At 53.8% G+C, this 22,971-nt stretch overlaps 1 protein-coding gene across 11 annotated transcripts in view; it reads right to left on the bottom strand.

Moving 5' to 3' along the window:
- The window catches only part of EPB41L1 (erythrocyte membrane protein band 4.1 like 1), a 162,713-nt gene that overhangs the window by 71,267 nt on the left and 68,475 nt on the right, over positions 1-22,971 (bottom strand). Inside the window, exon 1 of one of the 11 annotated variants that reach the window (XM_066234039.1) lies at positions 3,998-4,276. The exons of the other annotated variants lie outside the window; for them this stretch is intronic. The gene's annotated coding sequence lies outside the window, so the exon portion shown is untranslated. Of the gene's footprint in view, positions 1-3,997; positions 4,277-22,971 lie in introns of those variants that run through there. 11 annotated transcript variants of the gene reach the window in all.

The following is a 22,971-nucleotide window of genomic DNA, read 5'->3' on the forward strand; positions in this document are numbered from 1 at the left end:
AACTTCCTCCTGCCCCAGCCCTTCAAGGCCACAGGGCCGGTTCTTTCCTGCAAGGCTGCAGTCCGCACCCCTCCTTGTGGTTCTTACAGTTACCAAAGGGACCTTCACAAACCCACTTCTGTCACGCCCCAGTGCGTGCTCTGCGCAGATCAAACACCTCCAAAGGTTCCCAAAGCCTCCAGGCTCCTGTCAAATAGAAACACCTTAGCCTGGCATTTAAGAGAGATGGAGGGCGGGAGAAGTAGTGTTCCCGAGTCTCGGTGGTGTGCCAGGACGGCGCTAGGTTCCCTCCATCGGTGTTTTTAAACTGCCGGTCTGCGGACCGGTCCGCCAGAAATTTCCTGCCGGTCCACAAAAGAGTTAACCACCCTGATGTTGTATGAAGATCACAGGCCCAGTGGTCTTAGTCGAACTCACTTATGCTCAGGGTGATTTCTGCCTTAACGGTCCCCGAAATGATTCTCCTATTTTCACTGGTCCCAAGTGTAAAAAAAAAAAGGGTTGAAAACCACTGCTCTACATAACAATTAAACATGGGCTTTATGAGATAGGAGTGTTCAGCCACATTTTAAAGATAAGAAAACTGAGGCTCAGAGCAGCTAAGGGACGTGCCCAAGGCCACGCAGCAAGTACACAGCAGAGCTGTGACTAGAACCTAGATCTGGTGGATTTCGGAGCTTTGCCAAAAGACCCAAACACAAGCTGACTTTCTGAGTCACCTCCCAGCACCCCCAGCCCCCTGTACCATCTGCTCCACACACCAGACATCTGCTCTTCTTCAAAGGCATCCCAGTTTCCTTCCCCTCTGACTTGGGGGAGTAGATGCCTTCCCCCAAAAAACTATCACAATTCAACTTGGTCTTTGGTGCCCAGAAGCCTTCTCTGATCATGAAAGTAGGAAGCCCTGCCTGGCATATGCCGTAGCTCACCCCTTCCCTTTCCCGTGTCATGTCTGTGCCTCCCGGCTAGACCATAAGCCCCTTTGCGAAGGAGCATGGCTCTGACACACACTGCCTCGATTTGAATCCCGGCTTCCTGGGGACCAAACCGTGTGACCTTGAGTAACAGTGTTCTTCTGGCCGAGCCTCAGTTCCCTCAATCTGTAAAATGTACAGAAGAACAATTCCTACCACACAGGGTTCTGTGAAGCTTGTATAAACCACACAGGTAAGCCGTTAAGACAGAGCCTGGCGTGTACTAAGTGCTCAATAAATGCCAGCTGCTACTAGTCGTATTCATCAGCCTCCCACCCACAAAGAAAGCAGTGCCAGCCTGCACGGCTCCCACGCCATCGCACAGGCTCAGGTCCCCTCCCTACCTGGCTCCTCGACACAGTCCTGGCTGCTGCTCTGCATGCCCACCTTTCTGTGTTCTATTCAACCAAATAGGACAGGGGGCGCGGGTCAGGGCAGCCAAGGCAGGGGGCGCGGGTCAGGGCCAGCCAAGGCAGGGGGCGCGGGTCAGGGCCAGCCAGTCTTCCCTGATGGCCAGTGGCAGCAGGGAGTCCAGAGCACCCCCACTTCTAGGAGAACTTGGCCAGGAAGCAAAAGGTCAAGGCCGACCCCTCTCTCGGGCATCCCAGCCAGTCCCCCTCTGACCTTACCCCTCAGGACCACAGGGGCACTCAGGCCACAGAACCAGCCCTGTCTCACAGGCCCGACACACAGGCCGCTCCACCTGGACAACCCTGGTGAATCGGTCGTCCGGCTCCGCTGGACCCCAGCACGTCCTCCCGGACACTGCCCGGATATAATGTCATGGTGGAAAGAGGCGGCTCGGGACTCGCACAGCCCCACCCTTTCCAGCTGTGTAACCTCAGGCAAGTTGCCACGATCTCTCTGCGCCTCAGTCTCCCACCTGTAAAGGTGGGTAATAATGGCATCTACCTGGCAGGGCTGCTGCGAGATATCGCAAAGCACGCGCGACACTGGAGGGTCTACAGTGAGTGCGCAACGTACGCCCGCTGTTTTATAATCCATACTCCACATAGAGAGCATCACCCGCTTTTAATAAGGGGGACACACCAGCCCAGAGAGGCCCACAGTGATGCCCCTGCTGGAGCGGACACAGAGGCGCTTCTCACCCGGGACCCTCTCCACGGCTCCTGCAGGCTCAGGCCCAGAGCATCCCTGGGCACCCAGCACCCTCTTGGCCCCGTACACTCCCGAGAGGGCCCAGTACTCCCAGCTACCCATTGCCTCAGCCCTGGCCTGTTATCTGTGAGGCAGCCTGGCCTCTTCCTCATATTTGGGGGGAAGGGTGGGTAGGGGGTAGGGGGGGTCAAGGTAAGGCCCGTACTAAGGCGTAGCTCTGGGCCATGTCCGAGTTCTGAATATGGGACAGCCACAACAACAGGGAAGCAGGCACTTGGGCTGCAAGAGCCCCAAACCTAGAGACAAAAGATCTGACACATTCGTGCTGGCTCTCCCACTCAGTTGCTATATGACCTTGGACAAGTCACTCTTCCCCTCTAGGCCTCTCTCAAACCTTTCAACATTTATCTAGTGGGAACTACAGGACCAAACATCGTTCTCACGTGAGTTCTGTGAAAGCAACCTTCCAGGAAGCTCACAGAGCTGGACCCAGGGAGCTGCCTGTCCTGTGGCCCAGGAAGGGTTTGAAGAGGAACAACGCCCCTGGCAACTGATCTCCTGCAGGACCCCCTCAGGCGCCCCTCAAGGGATCACACTCCGCACACTACAAATATTGTATACATGGTGTCACTGGACAGGATGGCCTCGACTGGCCAGCAGAAGCCAGCCCCATCCTTGTATGGAGCTGGCAGTGCCTCCCTGGGCCACGGTGGCTCAGAGAGGAGGCTGGCACAGGCTGCCTCTGCCGCAGGCTCCATCTGGAGGAATGGATGGACAGGCGGGCACACAGCCGCCTCTATTCCCCACACCCTAGCCCAAGACAGGCAGCACTGGGTCTTCCAGGAGCTTCCGAGGGCACCATCACAGTCCCTGGCTTTCAACCTGGCCCAGCTGCTGCTGCTGCTGCTGCTTCTGGAAGACTCCTAAGACTGGATGGAGGTGGGGGCCGGGAGGTGGAGCCGCTGGACCCCACACGGCCCCAGAGAGGTCCTAAATCCTGCCCTCTGGTACTCCCTCCCACCTCTGGGTGCAGAGCAGGTGCCTGAGGATCCAGAAGTCAAGGCAGGACACGTGGTAGTGACTCTCCCCCACCAATGTGTCCTCAGAGCTCCAGGGGAAAAGCAAGGACCATGGCCAGCAGCGGAGGGAGACCAGCACCCAGAACTCCTTCCTATTCCTTGTCCAGACCCTCAAGGTCCACCCTGGGCCATAGCTCTGCAGGACAGTGGCCTCAGCACCCAGTAAGTACCCTAATGGATGTAGTCACTGCCCCCACCAATCCCCAAGACCCTAGCCTCTTGAACCCTTGGACATCCCCAAGTGTGAAGGTGCCGGACACAACTGGGACCCACAAGTCCTCTCCCTCTAATCAGTGGGTACAACAGCTGCCCAAACAGTGCCAAGCCAGAACCACAGAGGTCTAGGGGCTCAGGCCCATCCCCCAGCTTTGGGGGGGGGCAGAAGTGAGCCCGGAGTGGGGAAATGTCTGCACGCAGGGAGTGAGGGCAAGGGCAGCAGCTCGTCAGCATCCCAGCCTCCAGCCAAGCCAAGAGACTGTCCTGCTGCATCTGAAGCCCAGCTGGAGGGACCCCGAGAGCCCTCGACCTCCACGGAGGCGGCAGAAGTGGTCTTCAAGAACGGAGTGGCCCAGCCAGGGCAGCCGGCAGCCTGTCCTCGCTACAGCAAGCAGCAGCCCACGGCCTCCGCGCCTCTCTCCGGGCCCCGGGGAGGCTGCAGAGCGGGAGATCGAGAGCAAGGCAAGGACCACTCCCACACAGGCCAGGGGGCCAGGAGCCTGAAAACTCACTTCCTCCGGGTCTGTCCCAGTCCCCCACCCACGGCTGGAGACTGGGCCTACAAGTGCAGAGCCGCCCCCTCCCGCCTGACCGCCCCCACGTGCCTACCTGCGCCCGGGGGTCCCCATCTCGGGCAGGCTGGGTACGGGGCGCCCCCTCAGCTTCTGCGGGAGGCAGGCCTCGAGCCGGCGGGCGCGCGGAGCCGGGGCCGCGGCGGCCTCTGCGGAGCAGCCTGTTTCGCGACACCCCCGCCCGCTGATGGATGCCGACTGCAGCAGCGGCGACGGCGGCTCGGCGTGCGCCGGGGGCTGGGCGCTGTGCCCACAGCCCCGGGCCTGGCGCCCGACGCGCGGCCAGCCCCCGCCCCCGCCCGGCCTCCGCGCCCAGCCCGGGAGCCGCGGCGCACGCCTGCCTGCTCCCTCCGCGGGGCGGGCGGCCCTGCCCCTGCCTCCGCCTCCCCGCTGCCTGCCTCCCTCTCCCTCCCGCTCTCCCCCTCTCGATCGTTCAGGCTCCCAGGCCACCTCCTCCCGGGGCTGCCACAGCGGCAGTTCCGGGCCACTGCGGGACCTGGCATCGGAAGCCAGCTCTTGGGTCTCTGCTGCTCCCACCCCGGCCCAGGCCAGCCTCGGCCATCCCGGCTGGGCCAGCCCCTCTTGGGGACTCAGCAGGGAGAGAGGAAGGGCGAGGGGAGAGGGGGGAGGGGAGGATCCCTGACTCAGAGGGGTGACTCAGTCTCAGCTGGCCTCCCAGCCCACCTGGTGGATACCCTCACCTCCTAGAGAGCACAGCAGGGCAGTCTCCCCGGGACGCAGGCCTCCACCCCGAACAGGGAGGAGGTATGTGCAGATGTCTCCTCCTGGGCTCCTGTGTGTCCCTGTGTGTGCGGACATTTGTCCCCACGTGCTTTGGTGACTATGACCATAAGTGTGACAGTGGGACTGGGTGGTGTGCAGCTGTGTATGAGCAGATAAGTGTGACAGTGGGGAGCTGGGTGTGTGCCCCGGCTCCAGGAAGGTGGTAGGGGCCAAGGGGCCTGGGGCACTGAAGTCCTGCCTCAAAACCAAGTGAAGCCCTGTTCCTCCCCTCCAGCAGCACTAACTTAAAAAGCTGGTGCCAACCACTGCGCCTCCACCTTCGTCACTCAACAGGCTAGAACCTCAAACAACAGAGAAGAGGACTCTGGGAGAAACAGGGCCTGAGTTCCAGTCCAGCTGGGCCATTGGCTCCACCGGGACCTGTGGGCACGTGGCTCTCCTCAGTTCACCAACAATGAGAGGCAGGGTTGGACGCACCCATCTCTAGAGGTCCTGGTTCTCTATGGGAAGGCCTGGTGAAGATCGGGCTAACCCACAGCATGATCTCCAAAACTTTCTGCCCGTGGGTCTGCACGTGCAGCCCGCATGACCACTTCTCCCTAACCATCCACAACCCCTGGCATACACATTTTTGCTTTCAGTTCTTCAAATAATTCCCGAGTACCTGCTATGTGCCAGCCGTAGTTGTAGGCTCCACAGAAACCCCCACCTGGAAACGCAGATGCCCAAAGCTGGGAAGATATGAGCTAAGCCGTCTGTGCCCCCCGCCCTGCGGCCGCGGGTGCTGCAATGCCCCCAGCGTCAGCCTCACCAGAATCCATCTCTACTCCCCCACTCTAGGGCAGGTGACTCCTGCCCTCCCTCCTCCCTCCCACGGTGGCTGCTCCATGGTGACATTCCACCCTAGGTCCTGGTACCCACACCAAGGCCTCCGCAAAATGAGGCTAGGCCCTCTCCCCAGCACCCCTCAAAGGACCCAAGATAGCAACTGTGTCCCTCCTCCCCGCCCCTGAACCAAACCTTCTCTTCTCCTACTCAAACACAATGAACTCCTTCTCCAGACGTTCCCAAGGCACAGCTTCCGGTCCCTTGACTCCCCCTCTGCCCACGAGCTCAGGACCAGGCAGAGAAGAAGGAAGCCACCCCTTCCAGTCGCAGAGAACAAGCCCTCCCTCTGGGCAGGAGGCAGGAAGATGGACAGACCAGCCAGGGCCCATTCACAGGAGAACACAGTCCTGCTGGGCAGGCTTCCTCCCAGATGTCCTCCTGTGCTTCAGAGTTTTCATTTCCCAGCTTCCCAAACTCGGTTCTTCCCAGGGACCCCCCCAGGCCCTCAGAGGTGTGGCCTTGGGCAAGTCACTTTGCCATTGGGGGGTCCTCTGAGTTCCCTTCACTCGACATTTATTCATATGAATGAGTGAAAGGCTCAGAAAACTCAGGCACTACACCAGATGAACTTACTGTTTCACATGCACGTCTGCTGAGAGATTCCTGACTGCCTGCCTTCAAGAATTTTTATTCCGAATGGGCTCTCGGCTTCCTCTGCTTGCGGGCCTTCCCGACTCTGGGCTCCTGGGGGCAGGACAGAGCTGCGTGGTCAGAGCCCTCTTTTCCTCCTACTTCAACTCTCCTTCCCTGGGCCCTCCTCCCCTCCCTTGCTTCCCTCAAGCAGGGACACCCCCACCTCCCCTGGGGCAGGGCCACTTTCCCATTCCCACCCTCCTCAGCTGGATGGAGCCTCTCACTTTCCCAGACCAATCCAGGCTGCATTCCAAAGACCGAGGCAGGACGTTCCCAGGCATCGTTCTGGGTTTAAACCCAAAGGGCCCGTTTTACTTCAGGTCAGCAGGACCACACAGAAAACTCAGGCTGCTTCTGTTATCATTATTCCTATTTCAATATATATTATTATTATTATTGACTAACATTTCCCTTAGCACTTTCCAGTTTGTAAAGTACTTTCAGGCAGTGGTGGGATTCAAATAATTTTACAACCGGTTCTCTACCCTAATGACCATTTTTAAGAATAAAAAAAATAGGCCCTGGCTGGTTGGCTCAGTGGTAGAGCATCGGCCTGGCGTGCGGGGGACCTGGGTTCGATTCCTGGCCAGGGCACATAGGAGAAGCGCCCATTTGCTTCTCCACCCCCCCCTTCCTCTCTGTTTCTCTCTTCCCCTCCCGCAGCCAAGGCTCCATTGGAGCAAAGATGGCCCGGGCGCTGGGGATGGCTCCTTGGCCTCTGCCCCAGGCGCTAGAGTGGCTCTGGTCGCGGCAGAGCAACGCCCCGGAGGGGCAGAGCATCGCCCCCTGGTGGGCAGAGCATTGCCCCTGGTGGGCGTGCCGGGTGGATCCCGGTCGGGCGCATGCGGGAGTCTGTCTGACTGTCTCTCCCCGTTTCCAGCTTCAGAAAAAGAATGAAAAAAGAATAAAAAAAATATATACCGAAAGATAGGTAGTTTATTATTTCATGCATTTAACACTTACGTAAGAAAATAAAAGAGGTACACAAAAATAGGCCACGTTATAAGAATTTTAAAATATTAATGAAAAAGCCTGACTGGGCAGTGGCGCAGTGGGGTAGGGCGTTGGGCTGGGATGCGGAGGACCCAAGTTCGAGACCCCCGAGGTCGCCAGCTTGAGCGCGGGCTCATCTGGTTTGAGCAAAAAGCTCACCAGCTTGAGCCCAAGGTCACTGGCTCAAGCAAGGGGTTGCTCGGTCTGCTGAAGGCCCACGGTCAAGGCACGTATGAGAAATCAATCAATGAACAACTAAGATGTTGCAACACGCAACAAAAAACTAATGATTGATGCTTCTCATCTCCCCGTTCTTGTCTGTCTGTCCCTGTCTATCCCTCTCTCTAACTCTCTCTCTCTGTCTCTGTAAAAAGAAAAAAATATATTAATGAAAAATATTAAATAATGCCTGACAAAAAAACAATGAAACTGTTATTTAAGATATTTCCATATTGCTTCTTTTTTTTTTTTTTTTTTCATTTTTCTGAAGCTGGAAACAGGGAGAGACAGTCAGACAGACTCCCGCATGCGCCCGACCGGGATCCACCCAGCACGCCCACCATGGGGCGACACTCTGCCCACCATGGGGCGATGCTCTGCCCATCCTGGGCGTCGCCATGTTGCGACCAGAGCCACTCTAGCGCCCGAGGCAGAGGCCACAGAGCCATCCCCAGCGCCCGGGCCATCTTTTTTTTTTGCTCCAATGGAGCCTCGGCTGCGGGAGGGGAAGAGAGAGACAGAGAGGAAAGCGCGGCGGAGGGGTGGAGAAGCAAATGGGCGCTTCTCCTGTGTGCCCTGGCCGGGAATCGAACCCGGGTCCTCCGCACGCTAGGCCGACGCTCTACCGCTGAGCCAACCGGCCAGGGCCATATTGCTTCTTGATTGGCGTCCTCACTTGCAATTTTTTTCACCTATGGATAGAATGAACATTACTACAGACGCTTAGAATACGCTGCTGAGCAGATGAACGTTAAAAAAGAGTAAGGGATAGGCTCTTGCTGGCTGGCTCAGTGGTAGAGCATCGGCCGGCCCGGAGTGTGGAAATCCCAGGTTCGATTCCCGGCCAGGGCACACAGGAGAAGCGCCCATCTGCTTCTCCACCTTTCTCCTCTCTCCTTCCTGTCTACCTTCCTTTCTGTCTCTCTCTTCCCCTCCCGCAGCCAAGGCTCCATTGGAACAAAGTTGGCCTGGGAACTGAGCATGGCTCCATGGCCTCCAGCTCAGTTGCTAGGATGGCTCCGGTGGCAACGGAGCATTGCCCCCTGGTGGGCATACTGAGTGGATCCCAGTTGGTGTGCATGCAGTAGTGTCTGCCTCCTCGCTTCTCACTTCAAAAAAAAAAAAAGAGTAAGGAATGTAAATTTGTGATTTCCACATTAGGCGGCTGCCCAGGAGCCCACCTTAGAGAGAACCCTAATTACAAGTGCCATTTTAACAACCGGTTTGCTGAACTCAACAAAAAACTAGGTATCGGTTCTGCCAAACCAGTGCGAACCAGCTGCACCCCACCACTGCTTTCATGGCAATCTTCACATCTTATGTGATGTGATCAACCCCCATTTTACAGATAGGCAGGCTGAAGCCCAGAGTGGTAAGTGACTTGTCCCAGGTCACAGGCTGGATGGAGCCAACACCTTCCTCTTTACCCTACAATAACTTTTTCTAGAGGAATCTGGTTGGGGAGGGAGGGGTGGTCTGGAGGCACTCTCTGAGATACACGTGACCCTGACAGACATCAGTGACAATCTAGTGATTTTAACTAGTGATTTTAACCCAGTTACTTGGCTGCCTTTATTTGCCAGGCAGGGAAACTGAGACATAAGAACGGCACGCAACATAGGGCCCTAACTCACGAGAGCCACCACAGACAAATGCAAGTAGGAAGAGGGGCTCCTTCCCCCAGTGGAGAAAGAGGGGCCCCTTCCCCCAATGAAGAGGGTCTCTCCGGTTCCCTTAGTCCTGAATTCTGCTTCCAGCCCTGGCTCCAGCATTTCATTCCGTGCTCCTCGGGCAAACGATCTGACCTCTCTGAGCCTCAGTTTTCTCCCCTATAATACTGGAGAAATTCCCTCTGCCCTACTTCTGTTACGGGGTTGCTGGGATGGGAGGTCAGCAAAGGCTGGCAAAAAGGGAGGGATAGGACCCCTCATTCCCTCTCTGGTCTGCCTACAAAGAGTAATCCTTTATGGTGCAAAAGCGCAGGACACAGGAAAGCCAGAAAAAGGTTGGAAATAATTCACTCCATCAGCTGGGCAGGCAAAGCACACAGCGTGCGCCATAGGCCCCCAAGGCCACCGGTGAGACCGAGACTAAACCAAACATTTCAGGCAATGCCCCTCCCACGCCCCTGTAGCTTCTCAGTGAGAAAGCCAAGGCCCTGAGCAGAGCAGAGACTTGCCAAGGTCACCCCATGTAGTCCGTGGTCTCTCTCAAGGTCAGCCCAGGAACTCAGTGAGTGGTCTCTGACTCCCAGTGATCGGGGCCCCCTGATTCCTGGGTAGGCAGGGTGGGTGGCGAGCACGCCCAGTCCAAGGATTTAATCTCTCATTCAGCAAGTAGTGATGTTCACGCTGACCACTGGCACCGAATAAGGAGAGAGAAATTGGGTGGCCTCCACCTTCGAATTCAGACTCAGTCCAGTGGGGAAGCAAGGCCTATAACCAGCACACGGGAGGCAACTGGAAGAATCACCATCATGCCCTGAGCTCTTACTCTGACGCCAACACACAGTCATCGGTTTCATCCTTACAGCGGTTCTCCAGCATCAAAATTATTAACTCCTTTCGCAGCTGGAACAACAGAGGCTCAGAAGGCTTAACGGCTTCCCAGAGTTCACCCAGCTAACAAATGGCAGGGCCCTGTCTACCTGATGCCAAACCCTGAGCTTCCGACCTTGATGCTTGTCCCCGACTCTAGAACGGAGCTGACCATGACAGCGGCCAGCGGCCACCAGCCACAAGCGGTGACGCAACACTTAGAATGTGGCACCCGCAAACTGAGATGCTCTGTCAGTGCCAAATTCACACTAGATTTTGAATAGGTGATAAAAGAAATGTAATACAGCTCATTAATAATTTTCACATTGAAATAATATTTCGGATGTATTGGATTAAGTAAATCATTAGAATAATTTTATGTTTCTTTTTGCTTTTTTTTTTTTTTTGGTAACTACTAGAAAATTTTAAATTATGTAACTGGCTGACACATATTCTATTTTTTTGGTCAGCACACGTATAGACAGACACTCTGAGGTCCTAACCCAGCCCTAGGCCTCAGAAAAGGCTTCCTGGAGGAAGGGACGCCTCCACTGAGCTGGGATAAAGGCAAGATCGTGCAAGGAGGGCATTCGAGGGCAACAGGGCCGCAGGGCATCTGGTTTTGGCCCCAGAGCATTGCAGGGCCTGGGTGGGCTGAGAGCTGGGCCAGCCTCCGGAGGAAGCTACTGGAGCCAAACTTTCCAGAGCAGCGTGACCCGCGGGCCTGGGGAGTTCTGCCAGGCCAGGCTGTTCTCACTAATCCTGGACGTTCTCTGGGAGGCACTGCAAGCAGCTGCCTCTGACGGGAGCAGGCAGGGCGGACAGGTGGTGACACCAGCCTGGCAGAGACCTCTCCCCGCCAGCGGCCCCTACCTCCTCTCCTGCGGTCTCCTCCAGGCAGCCTCCCAGAGAGCACTGCGGTCCCCAGGGAACTGCCAGCCCAGACCATGGGAACCACACTCGTGCGTTAGGTCAGGCTGTAGCCTAGAATGACGGCGAAGCTGCACAGGGGGTCACACAGTACAGGGCACGTGTCCCTATCTAGTCTGGTGGCGTTGAAGATCCTGAGGGCAACATTTACCTCTGGGGAGGGAGCGAGAGGTAGGGATGGGGAGGTTCAATAGTACCAGAGCTGTGTGACCTTGGGTAAGGCATGACCCTCTCTGAGCCTCAGTTCCCACCTCTGTGGAATGGGGAGAAATCAGCACCAAATCTTAGCGCTCCCAGAAGGAGGACATAAAACATTACCCACAAAGGGCTTAGCACGCAGTGCCCTCAATTGCTCCGAAGCCTCCCGAGGCTTCCTCCCCTCCAGGGAGCTCACTGTCTTGCCTCCTTCACCCGTGTTCCAACCAGCCTGACCTTGCTGGACCCCACTTCTCGTCTCCACTCCTGAATTTGGGGCTCAGCTGTCACGAAGCCCTCTGGCTTCTCCAACAAGACTGCTGTCTCTCAAAGGTGGGAACCTTGCCTTGCCCTCCCCTCCCTTCCATCTCTTCCTCCTCCTCCTCCCCTCCCCCTCCTCTTCTGTACCCACAGCCAGCCACCCACCCCCCATACCCTGCACAGGTCTGGGCACTCCAGAGGCTCTTAGAGCCCACCCCAGTGCTTGCACATTGGGCTGCCATCTTTGGGCAAAAAACACTGGGGGTCTGGAAGCTAGGCACATGTTGGTTTCCACTGACCAGCTCCTGAGGAGCTGGTCCTGCTCTGCTTTCCTAGAGGAAGAACCTTCAGTGGCTCCCCATTCTCCGACAATGCAAGTCAAACACCTCGGCTGCTCCTCCAGACCATTCACAGTCTGGTCTCACCAGACTCTTCCGCCTCGTCCTCAGGCTCTGTGTGCGGAGTTCTGTCAAACTGGGTGGCTCTGGGCCCCCAAAGGTATGGAACAGCTCTGCCTTTTTTTGCTTTTGAGCATGTCCCTTCCTCTGCCTGGAAGACCTTCTTTCCCTTCCCCAGGGTCATTCTTCCAGCCATTTTCCAGGAAGTCATTCCGGACCCCCTCCTCTTTGCAACGACCCCTCCCTGCTGGAAGGACCGTCCTGGCCTCTCCCCTCCTCCTTCTTGCCCTCTGCCCTCCAGCCCTGCCCAACTCAGTGCCCAACTCAAAATATGAGCACAGTGTGTGTGCCCTGGGAGACATCTGCACTCCCAGAGCCAGAGGCCAGGGGTCAGCCGGAGTCAGGAGTTCACGAGGCTCCCAGGATACGGCTCAGGTTGAGTTCTGTGACTCCTCCTCCATCTGAGCTATTCTACTCAGTAGCTGCACCACGCCCTGGCTGCCCCTGGGAAGTCAACCCTCCCCTAGGAGAGCTGGGAGCCATACTCCTGGGGCCTGAATAGGAGAGATCTGGCCAGGTGCCCACCGCATACAGACGTCCGCGCATCCTCCCGTCAGGTGCCGGGGATGTCAGCCGAGATTTGCATCAGCACCGCATCCCAGATTCCTTGCCATCAGAAGAGACCTTAGAGAGGCTCGTACAGAGGCCGGGAGCCGGGAGCAGCGAGAGGCAACAGGAGCAACACCGCGCGTGTCTGCCTGTGGTCCCCTGTGCCAGAGATTCTGCAGCAACACCATCCATCAACATCATCACCACGGAGCGCGTTTGAGACCCCACTACGTGCCAGTGCTGTGCCTACCAACTCGCATACATTTTCAGTTTTAAATTTCGTACTGCTCTGTAAGACAGAGATTGTATATATTCCACCTTGATTTTACAGGGGAGGAAACTGGAGCTCAGAGCAGTTAAGTCGCTAGTCCAAGTTCACACTGCTAGTGGGGGTGGGGGCAGGATTCAATTCCAGGCACACCTGACTGCAAAGCCTGTTTCGCTCCATGAACCCTACATGTAGTTATTTTAACACAAATTTACTATGGACATGCTTGGTCGTGTTTTAGTTTTTGTCAGGGTAGGGGGAAGTAAATTTATGAGCTGTATACTTTTCTGCATCTGTATTGTAATTTCAATTAAGTTTTTTTTTCTTTAAATATTTTTAGTGAGAAGAGGGGAGGCAGAGATACAGACTCCCACATGTGCCCCAACCGGGATCTACCCAGCATGCCCAATAGGGGGTGATGCTCCGCCCACCTGGGGCTGTTGCTCTATTGCTCAGTAACAGAGCCATATTTTAGCACCTGAGGCAGAGGCCACGGAGCCATCCTCAGCGCCCAGGCCAACTCTCTCGAACCAATAGAGCCATGGCTGCAGGAGGGGAAGAGAGAGAGAGAGAGAGAAAGAGAGAGAAGAGGGAAGGGTGGAGAAGCAGATGGGTGCTTCTCCGGTGTGCCCTGACTGGGAAACGAACCCGGGACATCCACACACTGGGCTGATGCTCTACCACTGAGCCAACTGGCCAGGGCTGGAAGCTTTCTTTTTTTAATGTTTTGTCCCAGAGATGAATTTATGCTAGAAGTTTATAGGAGTCTGAAGCCAGAAAGCTGTTTACTTTTTCTTCTCTCTCATCTTTCCAAGTCGGCAGAGACTGTTCTAAGAATTCATAAATCCCCAAGCCAGAGCAAAATTCCACCTGCTGTCTGCCCACTGCTGAGAACATAAACATTTTCCTGTTTGCATTCCCAGCCCAGGTGCCCCCTCGCCGAAACACTGTTTCCAGAAGCCTGCACTGCTCTGCGGCCTCTGCCATCCTCTCCTCGTCCATCCATCTGTGCGGACCAGACAGCCAGACCAAGGCGGCATCACTGCTTGATCCCCAACTTCACGAGGCGGCCGGGCAGCACCCCTGGGACGTCCCCATCCCCTCGCACCAGGCCAGGTGGGCAGGCAGAGAAGCCCTCTGTGTGTAAACACAGCCTTCTGCGTGGGTGGCTCCAGCCGGACTCCCCTCACCAGGCGAGCAGTCCCTCCGTGGCTTTTATCTTCCTGCCCAAATTAACCACTGGCTTCCACGGTTCTCTGGGCATGCATCAGGCCACTCTCGGGAGAGCCTGTGGCAGGAAGGACATGCTCTCCATCCCCGCTGCCCCAGCGCACAGCGGAGACAGAGGTCTGGGGGACTCACGGAGCTCCTCTGTGCGCCCGCCCGCCCGGAAGGCCCTGTGCTAGGACACCTGGAAAGCGGTCTCCCCCTCCGAAAGCTCCCGGTATAGGGGAGGAAATAAAACACCGCCACCAGGCAACTGCAGCAGAAGGACGAAGGTACTAACTGCTGTAAGAAAAGGATGAAGGGTTTGGGGAGTTCAGAGGAGAGAGATGATGGTTTGCTGCGCTGACTAGCGATTAGCTGCATGTGACTGTTTAAAGTTAAATTAATTAGTCCTGGGCGGGCAGCTTGGTTGGTTAGAGAATTGTCCCAAAGCCAGGAGGTGGCCGGTTCAATCCCCGGTCAGGGCACATATAGGAGCAGACTGACATTCCCTGTTTCTCTCACTCCCTGCCTTCCTCTCTCTAAAATCAATAAAATAAACATGAATAGTTAAGTTAGTTAAAGTGGAGAAAAGGTACTATTCCTAGCTACATGTGGTGAGTGGATGGGGCAGAAATTTCCATCCCCGCGGACAGTTCTAGAGAACAGCGCTCGTACACACGGCAGAGAATCCAGGAGACTTTCAGCAGAAGCGTAACATGATCAGAGCTGGGCTTTGGGAAGATTAATTTGTCCCCAGTGAAGAGTAGGTGACAGGAGAGTGGCCAAGGTCTGGACCCAGGGGGAACATTGCAATAAAACAAGAGAGATCAATGACCACGTCTGTTTCCTCTGTTCTCTCTTGCTATCAGTAAGCAGGAAAGCAGAGGGCAATGGTTCTCAAAGTGCGGTCCCTGAAATACGGCCGCTTCACCGGGGAGCCGTAGTGTGCCAGTCCTCAGGCCCCACCCCGGACCTGCTGAGTCAGAAACTAGGGGATTCAGAGCAGCAGCCTACGCCTTGCATTCTGATGCACGCTCAACCTCGAGACCCGCCAGCACAGAGGCGAGGCGCTTACGCTGGTTCCAGAGGGGCTGGAGTCAGCCGACTGGCCTTCACGCCCTGGCTCAGCCGTTGACGAGCTGTGTTTGATCTTGCTGGGCCTCAGTTTCCTTATAACCACTCCATGCAGTTATTATAAGGATTAAAGGAGTTAGTTAAGACACAAACAGTTCTTAGAAGAGTGCCCGGCATTTTAAACCCCCACGTGCCAGCCACTTCATCTACCCCCCCCCCAACACACACCGATACAAAGTTGAATTCCTCCCACTCACAGCCGACCAGCATCTGTCTCTCACCATTAGCTGTGACTTCCTGGCTGTCCACCATGTAATTTTTCGAAGCCCATTTCCCAACAGCGCCATTTACCTTTCTCCGGGCCCAGTGTCAGAAGGGGCAGGGGCACTTCCTGCCAGGGGAGAGGAGCAAGACACAGAGGCAGATTCAATGTGTTGAGCTGACGTGCCTTTCAGGGAGCGAGTCAGGAGACGGCCACGAGCCTCCCCTACAGGAAAACCCGGGCAGTGGGATGTCCAAGAGTGAGCTTCCAGCTGCCGCTGCCGTTGGAGGCCCCAGCCTCTCCTAGCCCACCGAGAGGAGGCACGGCCAACAGTAACCGTGGTCCTGCCGACTGCAGGTCGCTGGATCCCAATTCTGGGAACCACTCAGGGGTGGGCGGGGTCAAGAAACCTGGGTTTTGCTCTTGACTGTGAGATCAGTCAGATCAGGGGTACATTTTCCTCTCTGGGTCCAATTTCCTCACCTATAATGTGAGGAGCTGGACTAATGTGGTTCTTACCCATTTACAACATTTTGGGTTTTTTTTAAATACAATGAAAACTGTAGTGTCTCCCCAGAAAAATGCCCATGGAAACACACACACACACACACACACACACATTAAAATTGCAGGCAGCAAAAGATGGCATGAAGACCATGCATAGATCATCCTCTGCCTGGGTCCATGAACACTTGGTTAAGAAACTTTGGCTAGATGTTGTCTAATCATCCATAACGAGAAGTCAGCTGTATTTGGCCTGAACAGGCGGTGGTGCGGTGGCAAGTATATCAACCTGGGACACTGAGAACCCAGGTTCAAAACTCCAAGGTGGCCAGCTTGAGCATGGACTCACCAGCTTAAGCGCAGGGTCACCAGCTTGAGCGTGGGATCATAAATGTGACCCTGTGGTCTCTGGCTTGAGCCCAAAGGTCACTGGCTTGAGCAAGGGGTCACTGGCTCGGCTGGAGCCACCCAGTTAAGGCACATGTGAGAAGCAATCAATAAACAACTAAAGTGACACAACTAGGAGTTAATGCTTCTCATCTCTCTCTCTTCCTGTCTGTCTGCCTCTCTATCACTTAAAAAAAAAAAAGGCAGCTGTATTTGTATTTAATTTAAGGGAACCCTAACGAGATCTGAAATGGGCTTTTGAAGGATTCAGTTGTTGATCAGCTAAATGCTATGCAGTCCTCCCCGAGCCTGAGCCCCTTGTCAGAGAGCTTCCACAGTCTCCCTCTTCTTCCTGCTCTCCCCATTCACCAGGGAGGGATCCCATAGTCCTGAAAGACACGCCTGCCCCCACCAGCTGTCTCTGCCACTTCCCCAGTAGACAGATGACCCCCAGCTGACAGGGGGAGAAGAAGAGGAGCCTGGCCTGCCTCTCATTCCCCCACCCCTAGTCCCTGGCTTGGATACCACCCATCACCTCCAACACACACACACACGCACACATACCCACGTGCTTGCCCTCTCACTGAGCCACAGCTCAAGGGCTGTGCCTCCAGACACTTGGTGGTGCGGTCACTCGGAACAGGCAAGAGTTATTTTTAGACGTTGAGTGACAGGATGGGTGAGAGCACTTCCACCCTGTCAGAATCACTGCTGCCACCACCGGCTCTGATGAATCACTACCTACTCCGTGAGTGTACACGTCTGCCAGCATGGCCAGAGAGGCCGTGCCGGCTCACGAATGAGTGTCTTAGATTGGTGAGCATGCTGGTCACACCAGGCTGAGCCCAGGATCGCACCAGGGGCAAGGTTGCCCTGCCTGAGCCAGTGCAGCCTCCCCAGACCAATAGCCCAGCCCAGTCTCCCCTGACCAACACAGGTCAGCCCGGCGCAGCCCAGACAAGCACATCCTGTGCCGACTACGCCCCTCCACCAAGCCACCCAGGGCCTCTCTCTGCAGAAGTCCCTTTACAGCGACTGTTATTGCCTCTCCCCACTCCCCAGTCCACCTGAGTGGGCCTCCCTGCCCCCACAGTCTGCTAATCAAGACAATCATCTCCCAGTAAATCAGGCAGACTTGGACAGGGTCCACGCAGCTATCTGTCCGTTTCATCTTTCCGGAGGCTACTTTGGAAAAGTGTATGATAAGCCTTAAAAGTGTGCAGATCTCTTAACCCAGAAATTCCTCTTCTACAAATCTAACCTGCCGGAACAATGGGTATACATTAAGATTAAGCTATAAGAATATCTCTATGTTGTGTACAAGAGTCTTGTTTTGTATACCAAAATGGAATTAATATGAATGTCCAAAAATAGCAGCTACATTATATAAATAGTGATACATACATACTCTGACATATTAAGCAGGTGCTAAAATATAATCTCAGGGATCTATAGGTTTCTATGTGCTAATGTTCATAACGTAATGCAGAGTAAAAAACGCAGGTACAAAATAGTACGTAACATATGCTCCAATTTCTATAAAATATGTATATATATATATATATGAGCATAAGTATAAAACAGTAGCCTGACTGGTGGTGACTCAGTGGACAAAGCGTTGATCTGCGATGCTGAGGTCTCAGGTTCAAAACCCCAAGTTTGCCTGATTGAGTGTGCGATCAGACATGACCCCATGGTCACTGGCTTGAGCCCATGGTCGCTGGCTTGAGCCCAAGGTTGTTGGCTTGAGGAAGGGGGTCACTGTCTCAGCTGGAACCCCTGGTCAAGGCACATATGGAAAGCAATCAATGAACAACTCAAGTGATGCAACTACGAGTTGATGCTTCTCATCTCTCTCCCTTCCCATCTCTCTCTCTCTCTCTCTCTCTCTCTCTCTCTCTAAAAAAAAAGAAAAAGATAAAGTAAACTGGAATGAAATACGTCCCAAAATGTTCCCAGTGCTTTTATGACAATGGAATAATTTCTTTTGCGCTCCTTTGGGTTTTGTCTCACTGCTTATTTTTTGGTGTGTGTGTGTGTGTGTGTGTGTGCGTGTGTGCGCGCGCGCATGCACATATACTATTTATATAAAAAAGCCAGAAGAAAGACCCATTACCCTCATCTCACGGCTTCTGGCCTGAGCCATTCAAAAGTCTTCCTGGGGTCTCTCTAGAGTCCCCGCCCCAGCAGTCACCACTCTTATCAAGTCTCCCTCTGGCTCTGAACCTAGCTGCCCTTCTCAGTTGCCCCCTGGAGTTTCACTAATTGGAGGCCCCATCAGCCCTGTGCCTACTGTCCCCTGACACAGGCCTCTGCAGTGGAAGTCCCCTCCCCACAGGGCTCCCTGCCATGAAGCTCATCCAGATGGAGCGAGTCCAATCCCTCATTTTACCGTAAGGGAAATAAATAATTATTATAATAAAGATAAGAGTGGTAGTGAATCTATAGATTTATACTGTCTGCCTTTTCCTAGAGCACTTTATATATAAATTTCACTTAACTCTCACAGTGGCTTCTGAGGTGGGCATTATTTACCCGTTATACAGATGAAGAAACTGAGGCCCAGCCCGTATAGCAGCATGGCACTTGCCCAAAGGTCACAGTGAGCCAGGATTCAAATACAGGTATGACTTAGACACTGAAGGATTTAAATGAAAGAACTAAACAGGTTATCCTGAGCCCTCATTCTCGGGAGCCACAGTCTACAGAGCCCCTGCTCCCAGCTGAGCTCACAGTTGCTGCACCAGCATCTCCTGCCCAGAACCCCACAAAAGCCCACGTGGGGCCACGTGCTCTCCACCAGCCCGTCATCTGGCAACGGGTCCTCGCCACCTCCTGGGGTCTCCTAGCAACGAGACATCCTGCAGAGCCACTCTCTCCACCTCTGGGCTCTTCCAGCAGAGGCCAGTCTCACAGAGAGAGGGGGTCAGCCAGCAGGCTCCTCTCGCAGGGTGCCAGCACCCACACGGGGCGGGGGGAGGAGGAGAGGAGACGCATCTGCCTGCAGAGCCCCCCTCTGGGCCTGTTCCCAGCTCCACATTTGGGGCACTGGTTTTGGCTGCATTGTCCTTTTCTTGAGCTTCTATCTGCTGATCTGCTGACTGGGACAAAAAAAGAAGCTGAATCCAAGGGCTTGAATGCTAGTGAGTTCCAGTGCACTTGGGCGTTTGGAAACCCATGGAATCTTCCGATCAGAAAATTCACATTGAAAACAGCAATAATAAAAGCACCAGCAACAAAACAGCTACTTTACCTGCACTCGGTACTCACAACCACCCCTGAGAAGCAGGAACCGGTATCCCCATTTTATAGACGAGAAAACAGAGGTCACTTGCCTAAAGACACCTCGCTAATGAATGGCAGCACAAAGGTTTGAACACGTGTTTCTGGCATCCAAGTACGCGCTCTGACTGCCGGTCCGCACCGCACCTAGCAGAAGTCACATCCGTGGATCCAGGAGCCGGATGGCAACAGAACGAGAGGCCGTCAGCCGCTGGAAGAGAGGCGGCTATAAAGCCAGAGAGCCAGGATTGGGAAGCAAATTACAGGCCTCCCTCTGTCGCTTTTCCAGCTCACAAAAAACTTCCCTGCAGTCAGAGGGCTTTTATTCAAGTCGCTCCAAGTTTCCAGAGAGGGCAACGGCAGTTTCCAGAGACAGCAAACGCAGCACAAGGCAGGGGAGAGAAGGACAATGTGAGCATGAACAATAGTGACACAACACAACAGAGGCAGACAATGTTAATAGATGGGTGAGGACAGAGAGGCCACTGGGAGGCAGCACAGCCTGATGGTCCAGGACTTTGGCCGCAGGTCAGGGCTCCGATCCCGGCTCCAGGGATTTCCAGCGGAGAGACTTGGAGCAAATAACTTCACCTCTCTGAGCCTTTATTTTCTCAGCTGCAAATTGGGGATATTCAACGTATGATATAGAGAGGGTGAAGGGAGTGAATGAAGTCAATGTATGGCAAATACCTAACCCAGTTTCTGCAACATAGTGAGCACACAATAAATAGCACAATAAAAAGTGCTAACCATAGGACCCAGCAGTCCCACTTCTGGCTATATGCCCCCAAAACACTGAAAGCAGGGTCTAGAAGAGATATTGGAACACCCGTGTTCAAAGCATTATTCACAATAGCCAAGAGGTGGAAGCAACCCAAGTGTCCAATGACAGAGAAACGAATAAACAAACTATGGTATAGATCTACAGTGGAGTATTACTCAGCCTTGAAAAGGAAGGAACTTCTGACACAGGCTACAGCATGGATGAACCCTGAAGGCATTACACTAAGTGAAATAAACCAGGCGCAAAAGGACAAATGCCACATGGTTCCACTGATGTGAGGTATCTAGGGTAGTCAAATTCATAGAGACAGAAAGCCAGTTGCCAGGGAGGGAAATGGAGAGTTATTATTCAATGGGTATAGAGTTTCAATTTTGCAAGACAAAAAAGTTCTGAAAATAGATGTGGTCATGGTTACACAATAATGTGAATGTTCTGAACGCTCCTCATGGTACACTTAAAAATGGTTAGGATGATAAATTTTATGTTATGTGTATTTTTACCACAATAAAAATGTTTTTAGGCCCTGATCAGTTGGTTCAGTGGTAGAGCCAAACTGGCATGTGCAAGTTCCAGGTTCGATTCCTGATCAGAGTACACAGGAGAGGTGACCATCTGCTTCTCCCCCACCTCTTCTTCTTCTTCTTCTTCTTCTTCTTCCTTCTTTCTTCTTCTTCTTCTTCTTCTTCTTCTTCTTCTTCTTCTTCTTCTTCTTCTTCTTCTCTTCTTCTTCTTCTTCTTCTTCTTCTTCTTCTTCTCTTCTTCTTCTTCTTCTTCTTCTTCTCTTCTTCTTCTTCTTCTTCTTCTTCTTCTTTTCTTCTTCTTCTTCTTCTTCTTCTTCTTCTCTTCTTCTTCTTCTTCTTCTTCTTCTTCTTCTTCTCTTCCTCCTCCTCCTCCTCCTCCTCCTCCTCCTCCTTCTTCTTCTTCTTCTTCTTCTTCTTCTTCTTCTTCTTCTTTTCTCTCTCTCTCCCTCCCTCTCTCTCTCTCTCTCTCTCTCTCTCCCCTTTCTACAGCCATGGCTTGATTGATTTGAGTGCATTAGCCCCAGGCACTGATGAAGACTCTGTGGAGCCTCCGTCTCAGGCACTAAAAATAGCTTGGTTGCAAGCATCAACCCAAGATGGGGGTCATCGGGTAGATGCTGGCCGGGCACATGCAGGAGTCTGTCTCTGCCTCTTCGCCTCTCAATAATAATAACTTTTTTAAAAAAAGCTTTTTTTTTTTTTTTTTTCATTTTTTCGAAGCTGGAAACGGGGAGGCAGTCAGACAGACTCCCGCATGCGCCCGAACAGGATCCACCTGGCTGTCCACCAGGGGGCGATGCTCTGCCCATCTGGGGCACTGCTCCGTTGCAACCAGAGGCATTCTAGTGCCTGAGGCAGAGGCCACAGAGCCATCCTCAGCGCCCGGGCCATCTTTGCTCCAATGGAGCCTTGGCTGCGGGAGGGGAAGAGAGAGACAGAGAGGAAGGAGAGGGGGAGGGGTGGAGAAGCAGATGGGCACTTCTCCTGTGTGCCCTGGCCAGGATCGAACCCAGGACTCCTGCACGCCAGGCCGACGCTCTACCGCTGAGCCAACTGGCCAGGGCTCTGATAGTGTTTTAAATTAAAAGCTTTTTTTTTTTTTTGCCCTGGCTCTGATAGTGTTTTAAATTAAAAGCTTTTTTTTTTTTTTTTGCCCTGGCCGGTTGGCTCAAGCGTCGACCTGGCGTGCAGGAGTCCTGGGTTCGATCCTGGCCAGGACACACAGGAGAAGCGCCCATCTGCTTCTCCACCCCTCCCCCTCTCCTTCCCCTCTGTCTCTCTCTTCCCCTCCCGCAGCCAAGGCTCCATTGGAGCAAAGATGGCCCGGGCACTGAGGATGGCTCTGTGGCCTCTGCCTCAGGTGCTGGAATGGCTCTGGTTGCAACAGAGCAACGCCCCAGATGGGCAAAGCATCGCCCCCTGGTGGGCATGCCGGGTGGATCCCGTTCGGGTGCATATGGGAGTCTGACTGCCTCCCCGTTTCCAACTTTAGAAAAATACAAAAAAAAAAATTAAAAAATTAAAACACTATCAGATAGAAAACCAAAAGAGAAAGTTAAAGGCTAGAGAAATTGGAAACAGTAAGTCCATAATAAGATAGAAATGAAGTGATCCAAAGGGGAGATGCACACTTTGCAGGCACACCCTTTCCCAGCTATTGGGCACAGCTGAGTTTTCAGCAGGGACTGGCATTTCCAGGGCTCTCAGGCCTGCTCTCTACCCTTAATCCTGCCCCCACTGAGGGGCTGCTTTGATAATCACCGAAGCACAGGCCCATGGATGAACCTGGCCTCCCCTCTCTTCCCCATCCCAGAATGCTCATAGAAACAAGAAAGGATAAAACCCCAGAAGATAGTGCAAGAAGGAATGGCAGGTAGAAATGCAGAAATGGCAACTTCCAGACAAGCCTCAGAGCAGCACGTGCAAAGGCCCTGAGCTATGAGCCATGTGTGAGGAGCACGCCAGGGTGACTAGCCTCATGTATGTAGAGGGAAGTCAGAAGTTAGAAGAGGGGCAAATGCTGAAAGGCCCTTACTGACCATCTACCACATGCTGGACACTGTCCCACATCATATCTCAGCAATCTCTAAAATAATCCTAATAAGAAGGTATTCATATATCCATTTTTGTGCAGAAAGAAATGGAAATTCAGATAGATAAAGTAACTCACCTGACAAAACACAGATGGCAAGCAGTAGAGATTCAAAAGCCAGCTGACTCCTAACCTCATGCTTATTCCTTCAGTCCATGGGGTATCAACCTAAGGCCACACTGGGCTCTGGGGTCAGAATCCCACATCCCACTCAACCCTCA

This window comes from Saccopteryx bilineata, chromosome 6 (assembly GCF_036850765.1).
Source record: "Saccopteryx bilineata isolate mSacBil1 chromosome 6, mSacBil1_pri_phased_curated, whole genome shotgun sequence".
NCBI lineage: Eukaryota > Metazoa > Chordata > Mammalia > Chiroptera > Emballonuridae > Saccopteryx > Saccopteryx bilineata.